The sequence below is a fragment of the Macaca fascicularis genome, chromosome 5, assembly GCF_037993035.2.
Source record: "Macaca fascicularis isolate 582-1 chromosome 5, T2T-MFA8v1.1".
NCBI lineage: Eukaryota > Metazoa > Chordata > Mammalia > Primates > Cercopithecidae > Macaca > Macaca fascicularis.
Genome location: NC_088379.1, coordinates 136,186,543 through 136,198,022, shown reverse-complemented (window position 1 = coordinate 136,198,022; position 11,480 = coordinate 136,186,543). Strand labels below are relative to the sequence as shown.

The 11,480-nt window shown below is 33.0% G+C and overlaps 1 non-coding gene across 1 annotated transcript; it reads right to left on the bottom strand.

Moving 5' to 3' along the window:
* Positions 1-10,086: 10,086 nt before the first annotated feature.
* LOC102123668 (barrier-to-autointegration factor) lies at positions 10,087-10,864 on the bottom strand. The gene has a single exon (XR_006698312.3). It is a non-coding gene; the product is annotated as a barrier-to-autointegration factor (transcript).
* Between the last annotated feature and the right edge of the window lie 616 nt (positions 10,865-11,480).

Sequence of the window (11,480 nt, the reverse complement as noted above, 5' to 3'; positions counted from 1 at the left end):
ATACTGCTGACTTCTTACTAAATCAATGAATAATCAACCATTTATTGAATTTCTACTATGAATTAGATGCTAGTAGATTCCACAGGAGATAACACAGCAGTTTTTTTCCACAAAACATAGCATAGTTTCTAATATAGTTAAGAAAAGAAAAAAGTGTGCATGAAATATTAAACAAAGTAATATACATAAAAAGTCCAAGTGCTGAAGAAGGAAAATACCTTAGCATTTTAAAATAAAGAAAAAAAATATTTTATTCATATATGATTGAGATCCAGAAAATTTGACAAGTTGGCATTTTGTACACTATCTCTTTAGGTGTTAGTTATAATTTCCTCAACAAGTGTTTTAATGTGGAATTTTTAGCTAACATTTTTGTCTTAATGCTTTTAAAGATACTGATTGTGAATTTCTATGTTAATATGAATAGAGCAAAGAACGAAAACTGGCATATTGAATTCTTATAATGTGCTCACAAATATACAATGCTACTCTGTGTCGGTCCTACTTAACAATGCTCTGTCACACTTTCTTTTGTTAAAAGGCATGCTATCTAAAATCGAATAATAAATCTCTATGCAAACAATAATAACGAAGAACAAAGTATGATAGATTATATAAACATGGTGTAAAAAAAATAGTGCATGGACAAGTGGCATCTAATTTGAGTTCAGAAAAGGCCTTTGTCTTTCCTAAGGCTAAAGAATTAAAATTATTTTGGTGAGAAGATGCTGTATTTTACAAAGAGGAAAAAATATGAGTACAAAGAGTAATGCTTCTTTTGAGATAATGTATGACTTTATGTTGATCATTTTAAATTACAAAAGTGAAAAATATGAATTTATTGAACCAATGAATTTTAGACTCAGATTTAACTGAGTGAATTAAAATGTATTACTTTTGATAGAAAATGTCTTGCTATAAAAATCACAAAAGTTTCCAAAGAGCTCACACTTATATCTTCTGCACTTGAAAAATATAATAGAAGAGCAGCTTTTGAAATTTATCATAAACATCTCAGGAATCCACACTTCATTTTATGTCTGATTATAGTCATATCTGCATGTTTAATACTGTAATACTGCACTGTGAGTAATAGATTGGTTTAAGAAATCAAGAAATTAACAACAAAGAAAATGCATTCAAATCCCTTGTCACTAAAATCAATAAACTGACCAATTTTAAATGTGAACTGCTTTATTATGTAGTAATGAAGTTTATTTAGATTTTTGGCAACCAAATTACAGCTCAGGGATTTATCAACCACTCTAAGAACACATTTGCATTCTTTTTTAACTAACCCAATTACTCTTCAGAAAGAAATATTTGCCATTTTTTTTGAATATTTAGTTTTTGAAACATTAGATCTGTTCACTCTTCTCAATCTAACTGAATAATTAGGTCTTTTGTTTTAGTATTTGATAGCAGAAAAGCAAACACTGACCTAACAACTTTTTCCTAGTACAAATTTTCTTAAGAGAAATTAACATCATTATATTTTTAATTCAGTTCTATGAAGCAAGCTCAACTAGACCAGGCACGGTGGTTCATGCCTGTAATCCCAGAACTTTGGGAGGCGGGTGGATTATGAGGTCAGGAGTTCGAGACCAGCCTGGCCAAGATGGTGAAATCCTGTCTACTAAAAAATACAAAAATTAGCCGGGTGAGATGGTGGGTGCCTGTAATCCCAGCTACTCGGGAGGCTGAGGCAGGAGAATCGCTTGAACCTGGGAAGTGGAGTCTGCAGTGAGCCGAGATCATGCCACTGCACTCTAGCCTGGGCAACAGAGCAAGATTCCATCTCAAAAAAAAAAAAAAAAAAAAAAGCTCAACTAAATTATAATTTTTTAGCATCACAAACATTATTTCCAAGAGCTAAAAATCAGAGAAATAATAATTGTATAGTTTAAAGCAAAACCGAGTCCCAATCTGCTCTGCTCATATTGTAAGGTTATCACATATATTTGATATCCTATTATGTCATAATTTTATGGAGGGTATGGCTAATGAAGATACAATATTTGAAATTATTTTAAAAGTAATATTGTAAAGAAAATTCAAGCAGGACCACTAAATATAGACATTCTTTTTATAGCGACTTTGTAGAGAATTTGATATCTATCATTGTTCTGTATTTTTACTTCCTTGTTATATTTCTCTAAAGATGAAAAATTATTCTAGCCTTGTCAATCATTCTAACAGTGATAAGAAGGATGATCCCTTCTTCTCTCATTTTTCATTGTCACTGCCTTGCTTTAAACACTTAGCACCTCATAGCTATGCTGTTGTCATGCATTTTAATTGTTATCTGTGTTTTTTAGCTACCTTTGCTTATGTTTGCCAGACAGAGAATTTTGTCTTTGCCACCCAGAGTCAGGAGCTCAGCCTCTGCCAACTTTGGCTAAACAAGAATCACGTTACCCAGAACTCAGAGAATCTCCTATGACTCTGATGTGTTTGTCTTACTGATTTATAATCATAATGCTGTGATTTAAAATTCACATTACCTCTATTAATATCAATGAGGAAATAAAAGAATACATACAGCATGTGACCTGTCCAAGGATAACTACTAATGTAGCAGCAGATCAAACACATAAACACATAAAAAGTTAACTTCAGTGAAATCAACCTTTTTAAATTTCACATATAAATATGATCCTACCAGAAGCTTGAGAGAGGAGGAGGTATGAGGAAAGAAGAGATGTTAATCAAGAGTATGAAGTTTCAGTTAGAAAAGATTTTTAATATTCTCACCACAAAAAAATATGGTAACTTGGTCAGGCACAGTGACTCACACTTGTAATCCCAGCGCTTTGGGAGACCGAGGTGAGCGGGTCGCTTGAGTCCAGCAGTTGAAGACCAGCCTGGCCAACATGATAAAACCTTGTCTCTATTAAAAATACAAAAATTAGCCAAGCATGGTGGCGTGTGCCTGTAACCACAGCTACTCAGGAGGCTGAGACATGAGAATCACTGAAATAGGAGAGGCAGAGGTTGCAGTGAGCCAAAATCACACCACTGCAATACAACTTGGGTGATAGAGAGAGACCCTCTCTCCAAATAAATAAGTTGGCAAGGTATCTTTCTACAATGTATACACAGATATAAATATCACATTGTACCCAATATACATATGTACGAAAATATTATTTGTCAATTAAAAATAAATAAATATGAAAAAGACAACTTTAGCATATCTATCAAGAAATATAATTTAAAATAAGTATTTTTAACTCATTAGATTGATGGGTTAAAAGTTTTTAAATATCTGGTTTTAGTGAACATGTGAGAAAGGGAATATTTTCAGTTTGTAGTAGGAATGGAAATCAGTACAACTTTTTTTTTTACTTGCAACAGAATTTTTTTTCTTTATTTCTTTTAAAAAATAAATGAGACACAGACGCAGAAAGTGCAGGTTTGTTACACAGGTATACGTGTGCCATTGTGGTGTGCTGCACCTATTGACTTGTCCTCTAAGTTTCCTCCACTTGTCCCCCACCCCACAAGAGGCCCTGGTATGAGTTGTTCCCCTCTCTGTTTCTATGTGTTCTCAATGTTCAACTCCCACTTATGAGTGAGAACATGTGGTGTTTGGTTTTCTGTTCCTGTGTTAGTTTGTAGCAAACACATGGAACCAACCCAAATGCCCATCAATGATAGACTGGATAAAGAAAATGGTACATATACACCATGGAATACTATGCAGCAATAAAAATAAATGAGAGCATGTCCTTTGCAAGTACAACTTTTTAGAAGAAGAATTAGAAAATTCTCATGAACACAAAAAATTGCTTATTTTTTTCATCCAACAGTTCTACTTATAGCAATATTTCTTATAATATATTCACAGACATATATATATGTGTTTATTTATGCCTGATTAAAATTGTGCAATTTTATTTAAAGTAAAAAAAAATATTATTTTGAAACAGAAATTTATATAAAATATATTTTATATGTTTAAAAACAATGGTTATACAATAGGCTTTTATAAATCTAAAAGCAAGTGGTAATATTTGAGGTGTGGAGAGAACTGAAAACATAAGTACCCAATGAATAAACCTTCTTTCTGTTCAACAGAATACACTTTATATTGTTTGGATATTAAAAGACATGTGCATTCCTTACTACTTTTTAAATAATTATAGATGTGAATAAATTTCTAAGTAATAATAATAGACAACAAATATGAGAGCTTACATGTATGATTTATTTGTTTCTATTATATTTCACTATATTCATACTTTGAGGTAAAATGAGGAACTCAGGAGTACACAACAGAATAAAATAAAGTTATCTATATATGCATTCTTGTATGTATACATTCTTCTATGTATATGCTTGTATGTTTATATATACATATATGTATATATGCATTTCTTTTAGTTTCCAATTCTTTTTTAATTGTTATGTTTTATTTCCATAGGTTTTTGGAGAACAGTTGGTGTTTGATTACATGAATAAGTTCTTTAGTGGTGAGTTTTGAGATTTTGGTGCACCTATCATTTGAGCAATATTCACTATACCCAATTTGTAGTCTTTTATCCCTCACCCCCCTCCCACCGTTTTCCCTGAGTCCCTAAAGTGCATTGTGTCATTCTTATGCCTTTGCATCCTCATGACTTAGCTCCCACTTATGAGTGAGACCATATGATGTTCGGTTTTCCATTCCTGTTACTTCACTTAGAATAACAGTCTCTAATTCCATCCAGGTTGCTGCAAATGCCATTATTTCTTTATTTTTATTTTTATTGTTGAGTAGTGTTCCATGATATGTGTGTGTATCTATCTATCTATCTATCTATCTATCTATCTATCTATCTATCTATCTCACAATGTCTTTATCCGATCGCTGATTGATGGGCATTTGGGCTGGTTCCACATTTTTGCAATTGCACATTGTGCTGCTATAAACATGCATGTACAAGTATCTTTTTCATATAATGATTTCAGAAAGTAGAACTACCATTTGATCCAGGAGTCTCACTACTGGCTATCTAGTAGTCAGGAAAAGAAGTCATTATACGTGCATTTTTATACTTTTTATTATTAATATAAAATTTATTATTGTATAAGTTTATGAGGTACGAGATGTTATAATTTATTAATACTACATGGAATACTTATATCAAACTAGTTAATATATGCATCACTTCAAATACTTAACTTTTTTTGTAATGTGTACATTATTAGTAAATTTGAAATGTACAGTACTCTGTTATTAACCGCATTCTTCCTGCTAAGCAATAGAACTAAAAAATAAAATGTTTCTCTTAACACATTGTGTACCTTTTGATCATCATCTCTCCAACTCCCCACCCACTGAACTCCATAATCACCATTTCATTCTCTGCTTCTGTGAGTTCATTTTTTTTTTTTTTTTTAAGATTCCACAAATAAGTGAAAACTTTGTCTGTGCCTGGCTTGTTTTACTCAACATAATGTTCTCTAATTCTACTCATGTTGTCGTAAATGACAGGATTTCCTTTCTTGTTAAGACTGAATAGTATTCCATTGTGTATATATAAAACATTTATTTATCAATTCATCTGTTGGTGAACACATGTTGCTTTCATGACTTGGCTATTGTGACTAGTGCTGCAATTAATATCAGAGTGAGACATTTCTTCCACAGACGGAGTTCAAGTCTTTGGGGTAAATGTTAATATTAGGATTCGGGGATTATACGGCAATTTTATTTTTAATTTTTTGAGGAACCTCAATATAGTTTTCCATAATGGCTGTAGTAATTTACCTTCTCCAAAACAGAATTAGGGTAAATACTAGAATACTAGAATTAGGTAAATACTAGAATTATGATTCAGGGATTGTATGATAATTTTATTTTTAATTTTTTGAGGAACTTCCATACAGTATTCCATAATGGCTGTATTAATTTACATTCCCACCAACAGTGCACAAAAATTTCCTTTTCTCCATATCATTGAAAACACTTATCTTTGGACTTTTTTTATAATAGTCATTGTGATAGGTGTGAAATAATATATTACTGTGGTTCAATTTTTATTTCTCTAATGATTAGGAATGTTGAACATTTTTTCATAAATGTAGAGGGAATTTGTATATCTTCTTTTGAGAAATGTATATTCAAATCTCTAATCCATTTATTAACTGAGTATTGTATTTTCTTGCTATTGAGTTGTTTGAGTTCCTTACATATTTTGGATATAAAATCTTTATAGGATGTATGGCTAACAAATATTTTATCCCAATCTGTAGTTTGGCTCTCTGCACACCTCTAATTGTTTTCATTGCTGCAGAGAAGCTTTTTAGTTTGATGTAGTCCTATTTGTCTGTTTTTGCTTTTATTATTTGCATGGTTTTTTGTTTATTTGTTTTTTTGTTTTTTTGAGACGGAGTCTCTGCCACCCAGGCTGGAGTGCAGTGGCGCAATCCCAGCTCACTGCAAACATCCCCTCCCAGGTTCAAGCCATTCTTCTGCCTCAGCCCTACAAGTAGCTGGGATTACAGGTGCCCACCACCAGGCCCGGCAAATTTTTTTGTATTTTTAGTAGAGACAGGGTTTCACCGTGTTAGCCAGGATCATCTGGATCTCCTGACTTAATCATCTGCCCACCTCTGCCTCCCAAAGTGCTGGGATTACAGGCGTGAGCCACCGCACCAGGCCTGTTACCTACATTTTTGAGGTCAAATCCATATCATTGCCCTGAGCAAACACGACAGTATTTTCCCTTTTTTATTTTTATTTTTTGAAGCTGTACAGTTTGTGATCTTAAATTTCAGATTTTAATCCATTTTTAGTTGATCTTTGTATGCGATGTAAGATAAGGGTTTAATTTCAATTTTCTGCTTGTGGATATTCAGTTTACCTACCACTGTTTATTGATAAGATTATCCTTTGCCACAGTGTATTCTTTTCACCTTTGTCGAAAATCAATTGACCGTACATATGTTGGTTCATTTCATGCCTCCCCATTCTGTTCCACCGATTGATATATCTAATTTTTATTTATTTATTTATTTATTTATTTATTTATTTATTTATTTATTTATTTTTGCCAGTACCATACTGTTAATAACTATAGCTTTGTGGTACAGTTTGAAATCAGAGAATGTGAGACCACCGATTTTGGTTTTTGCTCATGATTGCCTTGGCCATTCAGGGTGTTTTGTTTTGTTGTGTGTGTGTGTGTGTGTGTGTGTGTGTATGTGTGTGTGTGTGTGTGGTATTACAACTGGCCCAATGATCCTATAAAACTGATGTTTATGATTTCTTCAGGAAAAACATAGAAATTGACCCACTCAGTCTTAAAACTTGAGAAAGTTACATTTGTCTTATGTAAGCTACTTTCTCAGGAAACCAAGCATCAGAGCTCCAAGATGGTATCAAGGAACTGAAACTTACCAACAAATCACAACATCTGGACAATGAGATGCCAGATCCCTCACCCATCCTGATTGCCTGACTGACCACCTGCTGCCTGTTGACCAATTCCTCTTTCTTACCCCTAATTCCCCTATATGGTTACATTTCTTCCCTGCTATTTAAATTCTTTATTTTAGTCCATCAAACAGATGGATTTGAGGTTTATATCCCATCTCCTTGGCTGCAGCACCCAATTAAGGCCTTCTTCCCTGGTAATAACTCATTGTCTCCATGATTGGCTGTCTATGCCAAAAGCAGCAGAACATAGACTGAATCCCTGGTGTTTTTATAACAGTTCCATATGGAATTCAAGATTGTTTTGTTCTATTTTTGTGAAAATGATATTGGAATTTTGATAGTAATAGCATTGAATCTATAGGTACCTTTATGTAGTATGAACATTTAAAGAATATTGTTTTAATTGGTGAACACAGAATATTGATCTATTTATTTGTCTTCCTCAATTTCTTTCTACAATTTTTTATAGTTTTTATTGTACGTGTTTTTCACTCCACTAGTTAAATTTGTTCGTCAGTATTTTATTGTAACTACTGTTTGTAGGATTGTTCTCTTGATTTATCTACTGAATTTTGTTGTTGTTGTTGTTGTTGTTGGTAGTGTATACAAATGCTTCTGATTATTGTATGTTGATTTTGTATCCTGCAAATTTTCTGTATTTGTTTATTACTGCTAACAAGTTTGGCTGTAATTTTTTGGTTTTTAATATATAAAATTATGTCATCAGCAAACAGTGACATTTTAACTTGTTCTTTTCCTATTTGAATGCCTTCTGCTTTTTCTTGCCGAATTGCTGAGACAAGGACTTCCAGTCCTATGCTGAACAGAAATGGCAAATATGAGCATTCTTGCCTTGTTCCAGATATTACAGGACAGACTTTCAATTTTTCATGTAAAGTGTAATGTGAGCTGTGGATTTCTCATATATGGTGTTTATTGTGATGAGGTGCATTTCTAATATATCTAATTTGTTGAGAGTTTTGTTATGAAAGGATGTTAAATTTTGTCATATGCTTATTATATATCTAATTAAATAATATGTTTTTTGTCTTTTATTTTTTAAAACTGTGATGTATCACATTTACTGATTTATGTGGCTTGAACCATACTTGTATCTCAAGAGTAAATTCCCCTTGAGCATTGATTTTAATGTGTTGTTGATTAAATTTGCTAGTATTTAATTGAGGATTTTTACATCTATGTTCATCAAGAATATTAGTCTGTATTGTATTTTCTTACAATGTTCTTTTCTGACTTTGGTATCAAAGCAATGATAACTTTGTAAAAAGAGTTTGGAATTATTCCTCATCCTTGATTTTTGGAAAGAGCTTCAGAAGAATTAGTATTAATTATTTGTTAAATTTGTGGTAGAATTCAGCCATGGAGCCATCAGGTCTTAGGCTTTTTTTAGATGGGAGATGAGTAGTTGTATTACTGACTGAATGTTCTTATAGATATTTGTCTGTTCATATATTCTAATTCTTCATGATTTAGTCTTGGTAAGTTGTCCATGTCTGGACATTTATTCACTTCCTTAAGCTTATTCAATTGGTTGATGTATAATTGTTGATGGTAATGTCTTATGATTTCTGTGTTATTAGTTGTAATATCTCATTTTTTTATTTTTTATTTTATTTATTTGTGTCTTCTTTTTCTTAATTTGTCTAGCTAAACTTATCTATTTTGCTTATCTTTTAAAAAGATATTTTTGTTGTACTGATCTTTTGTATTCTGTGGTCTCTATTTTACTTATTTCTATTCTGATCTTTATTATTTTCTTTCTTCTGCTACATTTGGACTTTATTATTTTGTTCTTCTAGTTGTTTGAGGTTTAATATTAGGTTGTTTATTTTAGATATTTCTTCTTTTTCATGTGATATTTATAACTATAAACTTTCTTCTTTGAACTACTTTTGCTGTACGATATAAGTTTTGGTATGTTGTGTTTTTATTTTTGTTTTTCTCAGGACATTTTTAAATTTTCTTTTTAATTTCTTTATTAAACTCTTAACTGTTTAGGAGCACGTTCATTAATTTCCATGCATTTATGAATTTTCCAAGTTTTTCCTGTTATTGATTTCTCATTTTACAACATTTCAGTTGGAAAAGATACTTAATATAAGTTTAATCTTCCTAAATTTGCTGAAGCTTGTTTTGTTCCATAATATATAATCTGTTTGTACATGGAAAGAATGCATGTTGGCTGTTGGTTGAGATATTCCATAGTCTTTAAGTCTGTTCGGTCTAAAATGTTTCAGTCCAAAATATCCTCATTAACTTTCTGTCAGAATATGTCCATTGCTGAAAATGGGATGATAAATTTTTCTACTATTACTGTACTGAAGTCTATCTCTCTCTCTCTTCAGATCTATTAATATTTGCTTTATATATTTAGGTGTGCCAAGGTATGTGTATACTTACAATTGTTATATCCTCTTAATGAATTGATCCATTTATCATTATATAATATCTTTGTCTCATGTTTTCTTTTTAAATTTCCTTTTTTTCTGACATTAATATAGTTAGTTCTATTTTTTTGTTTCCATTTGCAGAAAATAACTTTTTTCATCTCTTCACTTTCCATCTGTGTGTGTCCATAAAAGGAAAGTAAGTCTCTTGTAGCTAGTGAGTGTATATTTGGATCTTGTGATTTGGTTTGGTTTTGTTTGTGTTTTTGCTATTTTGGGTTTTTTTTTGTTTTTGTTTTTGTGTTTTTTTTTTTTTTTTTTTTTTTTTTTTTTTTTTTTGAAAGACACTGACTTTATTGATCTAAAAAACTTTACAAGGACAGTGACTGTTCTGCCCAAAAGGGAGCCAAATGGTATCAAACGGACTGAAAGTGAGGGTGGGGGGTGAGGGACGGGGCCAGGAATCCATTCAGGAAAGCTGGTAACTCTCACCAGGGAACTGGCAAGGGAAAAAGGGCGGGGGAGGCATGCAAGAGCGAGAATCCAAAAAAGTTGAAATGGTTAGGGGAGAAAACTCCCAAACGACCCTGGAGTACGTCGGAGGTGAGTACGACAATAGCAATCTTTTCCTTCGTAGAGGGGAGGGGAGGAGTCCCTACTCGGCTGCAAACTCTGGATGAGGGCTGGGGATTGAGAGCTTCCCAGAGAGCATCACAGGAAGGCGTCGCACCACTCTTGAAGGCATCCGAAGCAGTCTCGGGACTGCTTGGCGTTGGCGCCACACGTGTCCTTCAGCCATTCCCGGAAGAGACCTTCATCTTTCTTTAGCACCAGAAACTGGCCAAGGACAACATAGGCCTTGTCAAAGCCCCTCTCCTCCAGCTTCTTGCCCAGGACTTCACCAATCCCAGCCAGGCTCCCCACTGGCTTCTCCCCCATGGGCTCTGCCACGAAGTCTCGGTGCTTTTGGGAGGTTGTCATCTTGATCAGGCTTAATCGGCAGCTTCAGTTCCCGTAACGGTTCCTCCCCGGGGTTTTTTTAAATACTTTTCCTATGGTGCTGAAGATCTTGCTTTTTTATCCATTTAGTCACTCTGTCTTTATATTGGATAATTTAATTCATTTACATTCAAAGTAATTATTAATAAGTAAAGACTCACTGTTGCCTTTTTGTTTGTTGTTTACTGGTTGTTTTACAAATGTGTTATTTTTTACTTCCTCCCTTGTTGTATTTCTTTGTGGTTTGATATTTGTCTTTAGTTTGCTTTGAATCATTTCTATTTTCGTTTTATGTTTCTGATGAATATTTTTCCTTTGTGTTTACCATGAGGCTTACATAGAAGATATGATATTTATAATAGACTATTTCAAACAGACAACAACTTGACATTGCATGAAACAACTCTACTCTTTTACTGTCCCTATTATCTTTTAGCATTTTGAATTTATTTTAACTCTTGTGTCCTTGCACTGTCATCTACAAATCTGAGAAGAGGACTTCCTCTACTTTCCCTTGTAAGTGTCCCTTTTCAAAGACCTTTACTACTTAATTTAGTCTATTATTTAGGAAGGATCAACTAGTAACAACTTCGGACAGGCAGAGCATATTCAGATTTCTCTAGTTGGCTGGGTGACTACCTTTGCTC